Below are 17,066 nucleotides of genomic sequence, written 5' to 3'. Positions count from 1 at the left end.
CCTTGGGGAGGTTATACTAAGTGAAATGTTAGAGAAAGGCAAGTACTGTATGAGGTCATTTATAATGTGGAATCTAGGGGAAAAATGCATAGAAACAGTAAAGGGGTGGTTGCCGGGGGCCAAGGGTGGGGGATATGGGGAGATGTTGATGACAAGGTACAAAGTTGTAGTCATGAGATGAATAAGTTCTGGGGACCTAATATACAGTATGGTGACATAGTTAATACTGCTTTGAATATTTGAAAGTTGCTAGGCGTAGATCTTACCTATTCTAAGGACAAAGATTGTAATTCTTTGAGAATGATGTGTTGTTATAGTCATTTCACAAGCTATCATGTTCTATACCTTAAACTTAGCATCTTGTGTCAATTATATCTCAAAGCTGGAGAAAAACTCAATGTAAAAATCTTGTTTTAAGAATAAAATGTGTGAGAAAAAAGTGTGAGGTAGTTGACGAGTATAATGGCATTTGGAAAATGTACATAAATATATGCAGTGTCTGAATAAGTATACATACACAAACAGATTGGTAGAAAAAATGTGGAAGGTACATTCTAACTTGTGTATGGTTTTTATGATTTTGAGATGAAGAGTCTAAAGTGATGGGGGGCCCAGGATTTTTTTTTTGTATATTTCAATATTTGATTTTTTTTGTCTTAAAAATATTTAAAACAGTGGAACTCAAAATGAAGTCCCATTTTAACATTTGTAGTTTCAAAGGTTGGACAGGTGAATCAAGGGGAATAAAATGAACAGGTGGCTAGTTTGTTTTAAAAATCTTAAGTCCTTGAAAAATAAGCGAAGCATGAAGAATAAGCCTGTTTTTAAGCAGTGACCATCTATTTGATATCCAGTTTATCTCTTTAGTTGACAACTTCTTACCAGGGCTTGGAAAATGAACTGAGTCTTCATGGATTCTTCTAGAAGCAGAGGGAAGAGGAATCCGTTTCCCACAAACTCTTGGTGAACCTTGTATAATACTGGCTATTCTGCAGGTTGAGGGAGATGTGACTTCCATTTGTCTTTTGTATTCTAAATATTTTCTGTGATTTAAAGCATTCATTGCTTCCTTTTGCTGTCAAGGAAATGAAGGAAACACATTTCAGTAGCACTTTCCTGAATGTACTTATCTCTAGCTACTGCTATAAATATGTAGTAATCATATTCTCCCGGTGTCCAATAAATCAAGATCTTTGGCCAGAACTTTACTTGTGTCCTGTGAAGGAATAGTCTCCTCCCCAAGTTAAATTGTGAATTCTATGGTTGCTTCCTTCCCTAGGGACAGAAAGTAACTAAAGGTAGATGTGGTTTTAAAAAATGCTAATTTCATGGCTTGATTTACACCAGGCTGTGGAACATCTGTGAGTGGAGGCTGCAATTATGTTTGAGAGTCACTTGCTGAACACCAAAAATGAGCCAGGCACTGTTTTTGGTGTAGAGGTGCATCAAAAAACTAGTCATGATTACCGTCTTTAGGAAGCCCAAAGACCCTAGAGAAAGAAGCTATATTTGGGTCAATTCGGAGGGGTCGCAATGAGTGGGCGTAAAAGGATAAGTCGGCTAATTTAAAACGCAAGAATTTGATTTTAAACTTTGTGTATTTTATGACTTTAGGTAATTAAATTGCTAGAATGACATTGTTCCTGTTGAGGTCTTACATCTTTTTTGAGATTTTATTGATTTGAACTTGGGGCACCACACAAGGTCTTTGAGCACAATACTTTAATGTCTGTAATTCCCTCTTCACCACCATCCCTAGGTTTTCCTGAGAAAAATCCCTCTTAAACTATATGCAGAGAGTCCATTAAAAAAACAGATGATCAGAAACTATGTGATAAGGGTGCAAATCATACTTAATACATGAGCTGAGCACATTTATGACAGGTATTCTCAGTATGCACCAGACTCGCCTGGAAAATCATGATTCTGATTGGCAGGCTTCATTCCTCAAGTTTCTGATTGAGTAGAGAACGGGCATGAAAGCAACTTCTGGAGGAATGCTTATCTTGCTGGTCTGGGGACCACAGTTTGAGAGCCATAACCTTAAGGCAAGCTGTCTCAAAGAGAAGACTGGTGTTTGTTTTGTTTTTTGAAGAAAGAAAGCAAATAGTCTGATGCTGTTCAGTCCACTTTAAATTTTGTGCTGTGAGGATCATACACAGTCAACTTGGCATCTTCCTTCTCAAGACACAAATGTAGTTCATGGTTGTATGTGCAGGTTCTGACAGCCTTGATCTTGGCTCTGATCCTCACCAGCTCTATTCACTTGTGAACATTAACTTGTCCTTTCTGTGTCTCAGTTTCTTTGTTGGTGAACTATAATAGTACTTATGTCAAAGGTACTTGTGAAGATGGGATGAATTATGTGGGCGAACCACCTGAGAAGAGGGCGTTCACATGATAAACACTTGATGAGTAGTAGCTGGGGGTGTTCGTATACCGAAGCTGGGTTTTGCTGTGCAGAATGATCCAGAGGTTTTAGGTCTTAAATTTTAGCCGAATGCTTGTACTTGGTGTAGGCAAAGCTTTAGTCATTATTCTTCTACATTGATAAGGATCTAGCTGTATATTTCAACATGATGGTGAAATCTCTTTTAACACCTTTTTATTCCGATACACATTGCTGTGGAGCCACAGGGCCACTGAGGATCTTAGAGGGTCACGTCTGCAAACCTTTCTGAAACCCTCTTGGGGGCAGGTTTGTACAGGGTCTCCATCTTCCCAAATCATTATCTTGTTGAGAATCCTTTGCTTTCTGTGTATCTGCTTAGAGTCCAAGGAACTGCTTTTCAACTGCAACTGAAGTTTAACATTTCCTAACTTGGAGGTCATTTTGTCCAAGAATTGAAAACATTTTATTGTTTTTAAATCACTCCAGGGTGGTTTTTGAATGCTTGGAGGGGAAGAATGTTTTAAAATGGAGGTTTTATTATTTTTCAGGTGTTGTGAGGCTAACAGCTCAGGAGATGACTGAAAAGATGGTTCCCCACTGTTCCCAAAAGGAGGAAGCTTGCCACTCCCTGCAGGGATACTTTAGGAGACACCCAAATTGGCCAGGGGGGCAGAAGGAGCAAGGAAACACTCTTTACTGTTGGTTCCATGGGCAAGGCAAGGCAGCACAGTGAACAGGCTTAGGATTGGTGAGTTAGAATAATTTCGGTGGGTTCTGGACAGAGTATCTGTTCCTGCTTCTCTGATACCTGGTCCCCCGGGGTGATGAGGGCACGTAGAGGGTGGCTTGGCTTCCGAGAGCTCCATAAAGGAGGTGGTTAGGGTTTGGGCTTCAGATTGGTTAGTTTGTATATGAGAGGTGTGCTCCCTGGTGAGCTGTGGCTTTCTCTAGGAATTAGCTAACCACAGGGCGGGGGGGTGGGGGTGGTGTCTTTCCAGATATTGAGACCCCAGATGCCAGAGCATCAAGAATACAGAGAACAAGAATATGTAGTTAATAGAAAGAGGGCATTGCCACTTGGCGACGAGGCTGGCTAGGTGACTCATACCAGGTCACCAGTGTCCTGCATATTTGCTTGCTAAATTGGGCAGCCTGACTTTTGAGTCTACAGTCTATCCAGAAAATGAAGTATTGGTTGAATGAATGGGTCCATAAATCCCATTTCGGATAGAAGAATTTTGTTTCCTCCGTGCTTTAATTCCATTCTGATGTGAAACTGACCTTTGATATTTCATTCTCATTTGTGTATCTGTTCTTCTAAGCCTGTTGACTCTTGTGGTTCTTGGTCCATATGTTCTTTGTTCTTTCATGTTTGAGGCAACTCCCCAACTTCCACAACCAGATCCCGAGCCCCAGTTAGGACTGGGGAGCTTGAGGAGCTTCCAGGACTACGCAGAAGTCTTGGCACCAACTGAGGCCTGTGGGTGGATGATCTCTCAGTAACCGACCCAACACCCAGATCCTCTAAAGCCAAGGACTGAAGTTTCCTTGCAGAAGTCATTACAAATATCTGTGTTTCCAGATAGACCTTGTCCAACTTCACTTATTTTGGGGGTCCATTTATTGGGACTTTAATGTATTTAGAGGAATCCAGAAGAACTTGAGAGCAAGGACTGGGTGTTACCAAAAGAGGGCGCTAATGGCTACAGGACCGTTTCTCAGGGATTCCTGTGTGATTCTCCTGTGAAGTCAGGCGGACTGTGCTTTACCTTAGGGGATTTCTTAGGGTTTGATCCTTAATTCCTCCCACCACTTCCCCCTCCCCCGCCCCTGCCCTGCTTAATTCTCTCTCATGGCATTCCTGTGCGTAGCCTTTCAGAGTACTAACCCTCAAATTTGAATCACTCGCCAGCCCTCTCACCTGAGCTCCAGATTTACAAACCTGTCTCTCTGGTACCTCTACTTGGAGTTCTTAGAGATATTTCAAAGGTAGCATATCCGTTTTGCCCTCCAAATGTCTCTCACCCTGCTAATGTTCTCCAAGACGGAAATCGACAGTAACAGTGATCTGGTTGCTCTGGCCTGAAATCCAAAAGTTCTCCTTATTTCTTGGCTTCTCTAAGTCCACCCAGCTGCAAGTCCTCAAATCAGACTCCAAAAGGTATCTTAAATCTGCCCCCTTAGCTGCGCTCCACCATTTCCTTGAGTCTGGTCTCCTGCCATCGTTTGTCTGATTTGTTTTTCCACTTTTATTCCTGTTCTCCTCTAGTCAGTTCTCTCCCCAGCAGCCAAAGTGATATTCTCATTTTGTAGATTATATTGCATCCCTCTTTTGCATAAAATTCTTTACTGGCAACTCCTTCAGTGAATTTGGAATAAAACCCAAGTTCCTTACCATGCTAAGACCCTTCATGAGCTGGCCCTTGCTGGACTCCCACAGCCACTCTTGGAGTTTTCACCCATGCCGATCTTGTCTTAACTCCTCAGATATACCACCTGCTTTCCTACTTGAGGGCTTTTGCACATGCTGCACCTTTGTCTGGAATGCCTTCCTTTCACACGGCTAGCTAGCTCTTTCTCATCCTTTGTGCTGCAGCTTAAATGGTACCACCCATGGGAACATGCCCTGACTGATATATTTTTTTTTTTTACAGTTTATTTCTTTTGAGACAGAGAGAGGAGAGAGAGACAGAGAGTGCTCACATATGTGTGTGCATGTGTGTGTTTGAGCAGGAGACAGGCAGAGAGATAGGGAGAGAGAGAGAATTCCAAGCAGGCTCTATGTAGATGCCAGGCTTCATCTCATGACTGTGAGATCATGACCTGAGCCGAAATAAAGAGTTGGACGTTTAACTGACTGAGTTACCCAGGTGGCCCCCCGACCACGATTTCTAAAGTAGGTTTCTTTCAGTACCTTACTGAAAGGTACTGTTTCCCTAAAATACTGAAGACAATTTAAAATGATTTTGTTTCTTAGTGTTGTTCTCCCCTACTTAGTATAAATGTCTTATCCCACCCCAAATGCACAGAATTGTCACTGAGCTAAACTTCAGTGCCTGGATCTTGTATCTCCTTGCAGTATCCCCCTGCTTACCCCTGCCTGCTTCCTGGATCTTTGCCGACTAAGCAGTAGCTCTCACCTGTTGGATTCTGAGGTTACTGTATTCCATTGATAATGCTGACCTTTCTGCAACTGGGTCCGCTCCCATTACACAGATAATTTTCCTTGTTGCTCTGGACTGCTGCACTTTTCATGTCCAACTGAGTCGTAGGAAGGGACAGATAAGATACCTTTTTTTTCTTGTTCTATTTGAAATCACCTTCAATTATCTCTGATTGTAGGTAGTTGTCACCATCTCCCCCACCTTTTTTTTCCAGCTGGGCAAACTGGTAGAGTGTTAGAGTAGAACTTGAGGTTCCCTTGTCCTTGGAATGTTCAACTTCCATTTTTCTGAGCGGCACTTTTAAAAATAAACTGTCACAAATGTCATCAGTGGCACAATGTAAGCCAGTTTGAACAGGACTTCATGAAGCTAAATGTTAAATAGCAGAGCAAGGAAAGTATATGTTTGTATTTATGCTGCTTTGTTCAAGCCCTGAAGGGGTTTTTGTCATACCTTCCCAATGAGATCATAAACTGGAGAGCAGGAGCTGTATTGTATGATTTGTTTTTCTAGAGCATTGGCGAAAGTGAACTGGCACTCAGTGAACTGCTTGAAGTGAGATACTGGGGAGAGATCCCAATCTGAGATGCAGGACCATGTGTTAGAATGAATGGTCCAAATAGCAAATGGGAGGGGGGGCGCTATGGGTTTGGAAAATATGAGCGGTACATTACTAAACTGCTGGTTCATACCTTTTTAAAGATTTTAAGTCATCTCTCCACCCAACATGGGGCTCGAACTCAACCCCAAGATGAAGACTCCCATGCCCTACTGACCAAGCCAGCCAGGTGCCCTTCATGAGAATTTTTTTTCATGGGAAAAATGAAATAATTACTTGTACTCCCCTAAGAAGGGATCAGGAAGAACACGGAAGTGCTCAGAATCCATGATGGGACCTGCTGTTAGTAATTCAGAAGGACTTTGCCTGGAGGATCCCTAATTCCTCCCTCTATTTGTGTTCTGCTAGGTATCCTGCTATCTTTGAATCTTTGTCCGGGTTTATCTGGTATTTTTCCTTAAAGCTGTGAGTGGAAGGACAGTTGAGAAAATTGAAAAGTTGAGTGGGGAATTCACTCAGCTTTTGCTAGTACAAGGTCACCCTTGTTTTAATAGAGTTGGGAGGTCATGCCCTCTTGGGCTTTGGCTGGATGGTTGGGTGACCAACTGTCCTGATTTTCCTAGGACTGGTCCAGTGCAAGCACTTACAGACCAATGTCCAGGAAACATGTCCATTATGGGCAGGTCAGGAATGTTGCTGAACTTCCTGGGTGGAGAACTGGCGGAACTTTGGGGAAAAAGGAGAAGTGGGTGAAATGAACTCCAGTATCTTTCTCTCTAAAGCATCCTCTCACCTGCCCACCCTCCACCCTGTCTCACCTAATGATAAAATATAAGTGAAATATACATTTTCTAAAAAGGTGCATTTTTCATTGATACCATTCTTCCATGCCTTTGGCCATGACTTGACTTTGCCTGAAAGGTTGTTTCCCCAATTTCCATCTGCTTTGTGAATTCTTAGTTATCTTTAACAATCTGAGAAACCTCTTCTCTCGGAGCCCAAAATGCCCCCTCCTCTCCCCAGAGATTTAGTTACTTTTTTTCTCTGTACTCCCTCACAGGGCACAAATATTAGCATGTGTTTTGGCATCAGGAATCTGAGCTAGTTAACTTGGGTCTGTTTAAATCTGCCCAGCAGCAGGGACCCATTCAGTGAAGATGTGAGGGCAGGGGTACCTGGGTGGCTCAGTCGGTTAAGCATCTGGCTTCGGCTCAGGTCATGATCTCATGGTTCGTGAGTTCAAGCCCCGCGTGGGGCTCTCTGCTGACAGCTCGGAGCCTGGAACCTGCTTCAGATTCTGTGTCTTGCTTTTTCTCTGCCTCTCCCCTGCTCACACTGTCTCTCTCTGTCTCTCAAAAATAAATGTTAAAAAAAAAATGTGAGGGCAGAGTTGACCCTTAGAAATACCTGCCTAAAAATCTGCTGCCTTTATGTCTCTGTCCCAGGAGCATCCACTATCCCCTGCTTGATAGTGGTTAGGTGAAGGGGCAGTAAAAGAGTAACTTCATGATAGCTGCTTGGTGGCTGCCAGACATAGAGAAGGCAATTAAATACGAATTTTATGAGACTTCTCTGATAGGGAAGACTTCCCACTGGGCCTCTTATTTGGAGGGCCCTAACAGGAAATTGGTCACTGTAGATTCACATGGCAGGAGAGCTCAGGAAGAATATTTAATGCAGCTCTCTGACATGTGGTTTGAGAGCTCCAGAATCCAGGTACTACTCTGTGAGTCTCCCATTTCAATGGCTCTTATATATGTTGGAATGCAGCATTGGGTTTCCCCAAACTTAGAAGGCAACTGGGACTGATTTCTTGATCTTTGAAGGCAGTGAGCTGCTTCACCATAATAGGAAACAAAAGCCCTCAGCAGCAGGGGTGTCTCTGCCTCCTGCAGCCTTCTACAGACTACCATTGTAGCACTGATCACATTGGTTTATAACTCGTATTTTGTATCTATGCTTCACATTAAATTTGTGTGCTTCCTGGGCCCCTAACAGATATTAGAAAGTCCCTAACAAACATTAAGCTGTCAGTATATATTTGTTGACTTGAGTGTACAAATTTCCGGTCATTTTGGGGCAATTATGTTCTATATTGTGGGATATGGTCCTAACGTGAGCGAAAATCCCTTGAATCCATATTGGCATCATAAAGAGTGTAAACAGATACACTATCTTGCAAGAAGTGCAGCACAGATATATTTTTTTCTTTATCTGAGCTAGAACAATTCTTTGCACAAAATGGATTAGCTTGCTTACATTTTAGGGATATTTGTCCAGGGCATAGGTGGTGTATTTTCAAACATGAGGATTACATGTGGAGTGATGGACGGGTAACCAGAGAGACACGTGGGAGCCAAGAAGGCAACAGCAGATTCCTGTCTCACACTTGCATTCTTACTCTAGGACACGTTAGTGAAAGCAGTTGTAGACAGAACTGAACTTCGAAATTTGCTCCTCTTTGTCTCCCTAGCAAGTGAGCTGAAATAGTGGGAGCAAGAAGGCACATAGATCTGCTGTAACTTTCCTGCGGTATTTGAATAAATAAGCATTACAAATACAATAATTCAATGCGTTTAGCTCAAATACTGCATTACTGTATTAAAAAAATTTTTTTTTAACATTTATTCATTTTTGAGAGAGACAGAGCATGAGCAGGGAAGGAGCAGAGAGAGAGGGAGACACAGAATCTGAAGCAGGCTCCAGGCTCTGAGCTGTTAGCACAGAGCCTGATGCAGGGCTTGAACTCAAGAATTGCAAGATCATGACCTCAGCTGAAGTCGGATTCTCAACCGACTGAGCCACCCAGGCGCCGCTTGGATTATTGTACTTTTTTAATGTTTATTTATGAGAGAGAGAAGGAGGGAGGGAAAGAGAGAGAGAACAAGTCAGGGAGGGGCAGAGAGAGAGGGAGACAGAGCATCCAAAGAGGGCTCTGTGCTGACAGCAGAGAGCCTGATGCGGGGCTGGAACTCACAAACTGTAAGATCATCACCTGAGCCAAAGTCCGATGCCTAACTGACCAAGCCACCCGGGCGTCCCTGCACTGGATTATTTTTATAAAATCTATTTATATTTGAATAGATTGTATGGTCACTTGTTCGAAAATTTGAAAAGCATATGTTGAAAAGTCCCTTTCTTACCTCTCAGGTACCTAGTTCTCACCAACATAACCAAGGTTACCTAGTTTTGGGGTGTTTTTTTCAGAGGTGTTTTATGCATATGTAATAATTTTTGTTTCAGTAGATTTTTTCCTCCTGTCTTTTTTGGGCCGGCTAAGATTCGTCTATCCACCCAACAAATACTATTGAGGGTTTGTAAAATGTGCCAGGCATGGAGCTAGATGTGAGGACAAGGTGATGACTAAAAACAAACCTGTCTCTTGTCCTTATGGGGTTTATAATCTACTTAAGAGGACAATTATAAAATTGTAACAATAAACGGAAAATTAGAACAGTGACAGATTCTATTAAAGGATAGATACTAGGTGCTAAGAGAGCTTGTATCAGGATGATTTGACTTAGTGAGATTGTGGATGGCTTCCCTGAGAGAAATGCAATAGATCTGAAGAGTGAATAGTAGTTAATGAAAAGGGGAAGAAAGAGCATTCCTTGGAAAGGGGCAAAAGAAAGTTTCTCTAGCAGGAGAGAAAAGGCTGAACGGGTTGCTGGTGAAGGGGCCCAGGCAGAAGATGAGGCTGGAGGGGGAGGCAAGTTTTTGACAACAGTGGCATGTTAAAGGGTATGTTTTTTCCCAAGAGAGGTGGGAAACCATTAAAAGAGTTAAGCAGTGAATGTGTGACACATTATCAGATATGAAAATACATGTCAATAAAATAAATCTTTCCAGCTGCGATGTGGGTAACCAAATGGAATTAGTGGAGGGAGGAGGGAACATAGATGGATTGGTTAAAAGTCTGCTGCAATAGTCCAGGTGAAAAAAGGATGGTCATTGGCACTAGGTTGATAGTGGTAGAGATGAGGAGAAATAGAAGGAATTGAGTGATAACTTTGTATCTGGAAGTGGAATCAGTATGTGGGTAGGAGAGAAAGGTATCAAAGAGAATAGTAGATGTGATGCTTGAGCAACTGGATAGAAGACACGTCTTTTTTAAATTGTGGGCAATTAGAAGGTTGATTTTGGTCCTTTGGATTTTGAAGTACCATTATGATCCTTGGATTTATGCATCTGAGCACAGAAGAGACGTCTGAATTAGACATAGAAACATAGGAGTTATCTGCAAATAGATAAGTTACTCTGTTTGGATGAATGAGATCCTCTAAGAGTGTCAAGTGTGAACCAGATATTTCAACACTTGAGTAACAAAATGCTTTCTAGGCAGAGGAGAATGAGTTAGCAAAGGGAGAAAATTAGCATGGGAACAAGAGAAAGAGAATGTTTCAGGAAGGGAAAAGGAGATACCCATAGGATAAATGTTGCCGAGAAGTCGAAGGAGAAGAGGACTGAGAAACCTCATACGGGTTCAGCAAAATAGAGGTCATTGATGACTTCAGACATATTTTTTGGTGGATCATTGAGGCAAAGGATTAGAATGGGTTGAGTTGTGTGTAGAAGGTGAAGAAATGGATGTCAAGAAATACATAAAAGCTTTTAAAAATTAAGTGGCATCAAAGGATATTATTGAGTGATTTGAGCTTTAAAAGATACAGTGGGGAGACTTCCACTTCTGGCATACAATGACATGTGGTCTGTTTTAGACTTACTTTCCTACTTAGGATAGCTAGAAAGGCTGGGCAAGTATTTTTAAATAACTTTTTTAAAGGCCATGTAAATCTATAAGAAAGGCACTGAAATATTCCAGGGCTAGGATCTGGGAAAGAAGCCATCCAGAAGAGTCCGGCATGTGGGACTAATTTTACCCTGGAGGCATTTGCTTATTTCACTTGCTGATAAAGAGCTGAACAGAACTTTTGAGAGATTCATGGGTTTATGATGCCAAAAATTGGATTTGAGTGCCCTTGGAAAGAAAGGGGTCCCCAAATACTGCAATCATTGGGTTAAAGCCACAGAGTGTAGCATTGTTACATGAGTAAGGGTGCACCCAGAAATAGACGAGGCCTTACAGAAAGTGCAGTTTAGTTTTGAATAATCTCGATCCCCGATTGGATTATAGTGATTGAGGATTGTGATGCCCCAACTTCCTTGGCCACCAGGAGAAAGGTAAATATTCTCCAGGAGGCTGACCTCTGCAAAGGTTCAAGTCATCTCGCTGTTTTTAGTGATCAAAAATTGAGCAAAAACAACCAGGCATAAAAGTAGGCAAGGCTGGACTATAAATGAAGGGAAGTAATAGGTAACAGAAACGGCCTTTTAGGGCATCAGATAATGAAATCATCAGACATAGACGTGCGAATAACCATGCTTAAGGAACTAAGATAGAATTGAAAATTTCAGCCAAAAATGAAAAAGAACCAAATAGGGATTCCAGGGAAAAAAAATAAGATACTTAAAATGAATGATGCAGTGAATTGAATTTAATGGCAGCTTAAACCAAGCTCAGGAAGAACTTGAGTAAACTCAAAGATAGCTCTGAAAGATCATCCAAATAAACCATGGAGAGACAAAAAGATGAAAAATAAGAGATGAAGAATTACATGGATTATTATGAAAAGATGTCCTATTCCTGAATTTGGAATTCCAAAAGGAGAAGAGAGAGTGAATGCAGCAGGAGAAACATTTAAGAGATAATGGCTGTGAACTTTCCAGATCTAATAAAAAATAGGAAGCCACAGCTTCAAGAAATAGTATGAACACCAAGTGGGGTAAATAAAAAGAAAAGCATGTTTTGACATATTAAAGAAAAACTGCTGGAAACCAAAGACAAAAAGAAATCTAAAAGGCAGGCAAAAGAAAAAGGTATATTTTCATCAGAGGAGCATAATGACAGTTGATTTTTTTTTTTTTTAACAGAAACGGTAAAAATTGGAGACAGAATGATCTCATTAAAGTACTGCAGGAAAATGCCAACTTAAAATTTTATACTCATTAAAAATGTCTTTCAAAGTTGGAGATATAATATATGCAGTTAAAGTAAATGTCAAGTGTGTAGTAAATAGAGGTAAAGTGTTATAAAGTCGTTGCATTGGAGAAGTGGTAAAAGATAGCCAAAGATGCATTGCAATCTCGAAGATAATCATTAAAACAACAGCAAAAGAATATATAATCAGTTAATGGAGAAGAAGAATGGAATAATACACACTACCTAACTTAATAGAAGATAAGAAAGGATAGAAATCAGAATTTAGAACAGGGGAACTAATAAAATACAAATAGAGAAAGGTCATCTTAAAGCAAAAAATACTGCTTAAAAGAAAAATATTAATGATACAAGTTTTATTCAACAGGAAGATAGAATAGTTTTAAATGTACATGTACCTAATAACTTAGCTTCAAAATAGATAGAGCAAAAATTGACAAAGTTAAAAGAAAAAGTCACATCTACCATCTTAGTGGAAGATTTTTAGTATCTTTTCCCAGTTACTGATAGAACATGTGAAAAAAAATTAAACGCAAATCACAAAACAAATCAAAGTACAAGATTTGAGCAACACAATGTAAAACTTAATAGGCATGTATACTGCACTGTACCCTATGGCTGCAAAATCCACATTTTTTTTCCCTGAATACACATGAAGAATGTCAAAGTTGAACATACGCTGTGTCATAAAATAAATGAGTCTTGGGGCATCTGGGTGGTTCAGTCCTGACTTCACCTCAGATCATGATCTCAGTGTGTGTGAGTTGGAGCATGTTTGTCAGGCTCTGTGCTGACAGCTTGGAGCCTGGAGCCTGCTTCGGATTCTCTGTCTCCCTCTCTCATGCTCAGGAGAGAGAGAGAGAGAACAAAAGAGGGATACAGAGAGAGAGGGATACAGAGAGAGAGAGAGAGAGAGAGAGAGAGAGATAAACAGAGATACACAGAGAGATAGAGAGAGAGAGAGAGAGCGAGCGAGCAGGGGAAGGGCAGAGAGAGAGGGAGACCCAGAATCTGAAGCAGGCTCTAGGCTCTAATCTGTTAGCATAGAGACCGTCACGGGGCTTGAACCCACAAATTGGGACGACCATGACCTGAGCCAAGTGGGAAGCTTAACCAACTAAGCGACTTAGACCACCCCCAAAATTTGCTTTTAAATAAAAAAAAAATGAGTCTCAACAAGTTTCAAAGAATTAAAATGATATGAATAGTATCATTTAAGCCAAGGGAAAGAAATCAATAAACAAAAGATAAATAAAACCCTCCAAACATTAATGGATGTTAAACATTATACCTCTAAAAATCTATAGGTCAAAAATGAAATCACAATATAATTTAGAAAATATATTGAACTAAATAAAAATGAAAAGATGACATTTTGATGTCATTTTGTGGGATGCAGCTAAAGCTATGCATGAAGGGAAGTTTATGGCCCTAGTCACATAAATCACAAAAGAAAAAGGTAAATGATCTAAGTATCTCTTTCAAGACATTAGGAAAAAGGAACAGTAAATTAAAGCCACAGAAGGAAAAATAGTAAAGATTAGGGCAGAAATTAATGAAAATATTTCCTAATGTATAATAGATTATTTAAAAAAATTTTTTTTTTCAACGTTTATTTATTTTTGGGACAGAGAGAGACAGAGCATGAACAGGGGAGGGGCAGAGAGAGGGAGACACAGAATCGGAAACAGGCTCCAGGCTCTGAGCCATGAGCTCAGAGCCCGACTGGGGGCTCGAACTCACGGACCGCGAGATCGTGACCTGGCTGAAGCCGGACGCTTAACCGACTGCGCCACCCAGGCGCCCCTGTGTAATAGATTATTGAAGTCCAAAGCAGGTTCCTTGAAATGAGTAATAGGTAATAAACACACTTGCAAACTGAGGAACAAAAAGGGAGAGATGAAATGTAAGACTTAGCTATATATTCTACAGACGTGAAATAAAATTATAACAATGCTATGAACAACTTCATGGCAATACATGGGAAAATTTAGGTGAAATGGGCAATTTCCTAGAAATACAAAAGTACCAAATTCGGATGAAAAGGAAAAGTCATAGAAAAAAATGCAACTTACCAAAACAAGAAGAAAATCCAAAGAACTCTACAGGAATTCAAAGAAAAAAAATTAGATCGATAAGTAAAAACCTTCACTCAACACTCTAGGCTTTGATGGCTTCTCTGATGAGTTTGACCAGTTGCTTAAGAAATAATACCAGTTTTATATAATCTTTTTTAATAAGTAGAAAAAGAAGGAAAACTAATATGTCCAGTGTTTTAAAAATCCAGCAAATAAAATATCAATTCACTTAAAAAATTTAAACCCTATTTTGTAGTTTTAACCATCTGAAAATATTTAATAAGTTCTGGGACATTTTAAGTATTAAAATGGTTCTAGCCCCTCTGATTAGCAAAAAATAATTGTTTTTTTTTTCAAGTAAATTAACAGTAGTCTAGGAACATCTTTCTTCATTGAAATGGCCATAAAGTTACTTACACCATTAAAAGTACAATTTCGAGTTTCAATAACTGAGTAAGAGACAAATGTTTCTTTAATAACGAATGCATCTTTCTGCCTCTAGGTAGGCAGTCATTTATGACAAGTAGTTCACCTTTTAGATAAGATAATTCATCGCTTGAATAGATAAGATAACATTAGACACATTTCTCCATTAATAACCTATATAAAACTGTGAGGTTCTTTTTTTTTTTTTTTTTAGCAAAAAAACACCTTTGATGTATTAATTTAGTGATAGCTTCTGGAAGATACTTAAATGAGCACTGTAACTTAAGCAGTTCATCTGCAAGATGACTACCCATTTAATTTATAATATTTGCAACTTTTATAATATGAACTATGACATCCCATTGCTTTCGCTCTTAAATAGGGCAGTAATAGACAAAAATTTTTTTTTTTGTTTAATGTTTATTTTTGAGAGAGAGAGAAGGACGGAGTGTGAGTGGGGGAGGAGCAGAGAGAGAGAGAAACACAAATCCGAACCAGGTTCCAGCTGTCAGCACAGAGCCCGATGCGGGGCTCAAACTCAACAGCTGTTAGATCATAACCGGATGCTGAAGTTGAATGTTTAACCGACTGAGCCACCTAAGTGCTCCTATTTTTTTTTAATGTTTATTTATTTTTGAGAGAGAGGCAGATAGTGAGCGGGGGAGGGGCAGAGAGAGAGAGAGAGGGAGACACAGAACCCTAAGCAGGCTCCAGGCTCTGAGCTGTCAGCACAGAGCCCCATGTGGGTCTCGAACTCATGAGCTGTGAGATCATGATGCCAGCTGAAGTCGAATGCTTAACTGACTGAGCCACCCTGCTGCCCCAGTAGTAGACCTTATTAATGTAAGAGGCTCCATATATTCTTTATATGGTTTCTCATTTTGGTGCTCAACCGAGCTTTAGTGTAAAGGTCTTTTAGATGAAGCATCAATTGGACCATTATTTCTCTAATAATTTCTCTAATACTTCTCTAATCATTTCTCTTTTTCTTTGAAAAAGGTCATTAGAAATTTCAGGAATCATTTCATAAATGAGAAGATAAACGCAGAGGGGACACCTTATTCAAGAATAGCCAGAGAAGTCATTAGGAGTGTTACAGCTTGGCTGCTTGTCTGTGAGGTTCAAGTTTAAGAAATACTGTCAAGCAGGGCACTCCTTTGTTTGCATGTTGTTTACAGTCTCTTTCACAAGAATGGTATTCAAAGTAGAATGGAAAAATTTCACTCCCAGCCATGGTCTTTGAACATGGGAGCTAGTTCTGTAGGAGACTATCATCTCTGATATTGCCGACAGCTCTCAAAGGCTGGTTCCTATTTCCAACCGAGAGGGTTTATACAGTTTTCATAATAGGTTTCTGCTGCAGTAAGTTAACTAGGGAGAGAGGGACCGTTGTCTGCTGGGCCACAGCCCACTTTCACCCAAAGTTAAGGTGGTGGGCTTGGTGTTGACTAACGCCGTGGGACGTGGATATCCGTAGGGCATGGTATGCTAAATGAGCCTCACTATGGATAAAACAGGAAATTTAGTGACAATTTGGTGGATAACCTCAGAAGGTTTCAGAGTCTGTCATTTTTATAGTCTCTGCGGGAAGTTTCTTAGCTCAGAACTGGCACTTGAGGAACTGCAAGTCTGCTGGGTTCTGTGACAAAAGCCCAGGAATAGGAGGCAAAAGCTGTCATTCTGCTGGGAGTATGGCACTTCCATACAGATAAGAGGAGAGACAGGTCACAGTGAGCGCTCAGTAGTCCGTGCCCCAGCCAGCTGCCCTGGCCACCTCCCCTTCCCGTAGCCACAGCCCACAGTTACCTATGTGGCCATCTGCTCGCTGCCACCAGCTGGCCCAAGGGGCCACCAGTTTGCTGCACAGCTGGGTGTGGCTCAGGCTCTCAGGCAGCGTCAGCTTGGTGGCTGTTGGCTCCTCTGTGGGGCATGAAGCCTTCTCCCTGTAACCAACTGAACTTGCTTTGTAAGGCCACTTAATCTTGATAACATGGCCTTGTACAGACATTGTAGAAAAGTAAAAGTACAGTTCAGTCTCAATCATGAATGCAGATTAAAACATCTAAAATAAGTATTGGAAAACCAAATCCAGCAATACATGAGAAGGATACTATCTTGGGACAGAGTTTATTTTTGGAGCCAGAAATGTAAGGCTGATTCAACATTTAAAAAAATCAAAGTAATTCGTTGGATGAAGGGACAAAGGAGGAAAGTCATAGGATTATCTCCATAGATGGAAAAGCACACTGAATAAAAATTAACATCCACTTAGATAATAAAATCTTACAAACTGGAAAAAGAAGGAGACCTCTTTAATCAGGTTGAGTACCCACAAATAACATCTAGCAAACATTATATTCAATGGTGAGATATTAAAAGTGCCTGTTTCTTTTTGAAATGAGAAATAAGACAAGTATCTCCATTATTACCATTTTATAGCCAATATTTG

The sequence above is a fragment of the Felis catus genome, chromosome D4 (genome assembly GCF_018350175.1).
Source record: "Felis catus isolate Fca126 chromosome D4, F.catus_Fca126_mat1.0, whole genome shotgun sequence".
NCBI lineage: Eukaryota > Metazoa > Chordata > Mammalia > Carnivora > Felidae > Felis > Felis catus.
The sequence above is the reverse complement of the archived record's forward strand: the minus strand, read 5'-3'. Positions refer to the sequence as shown.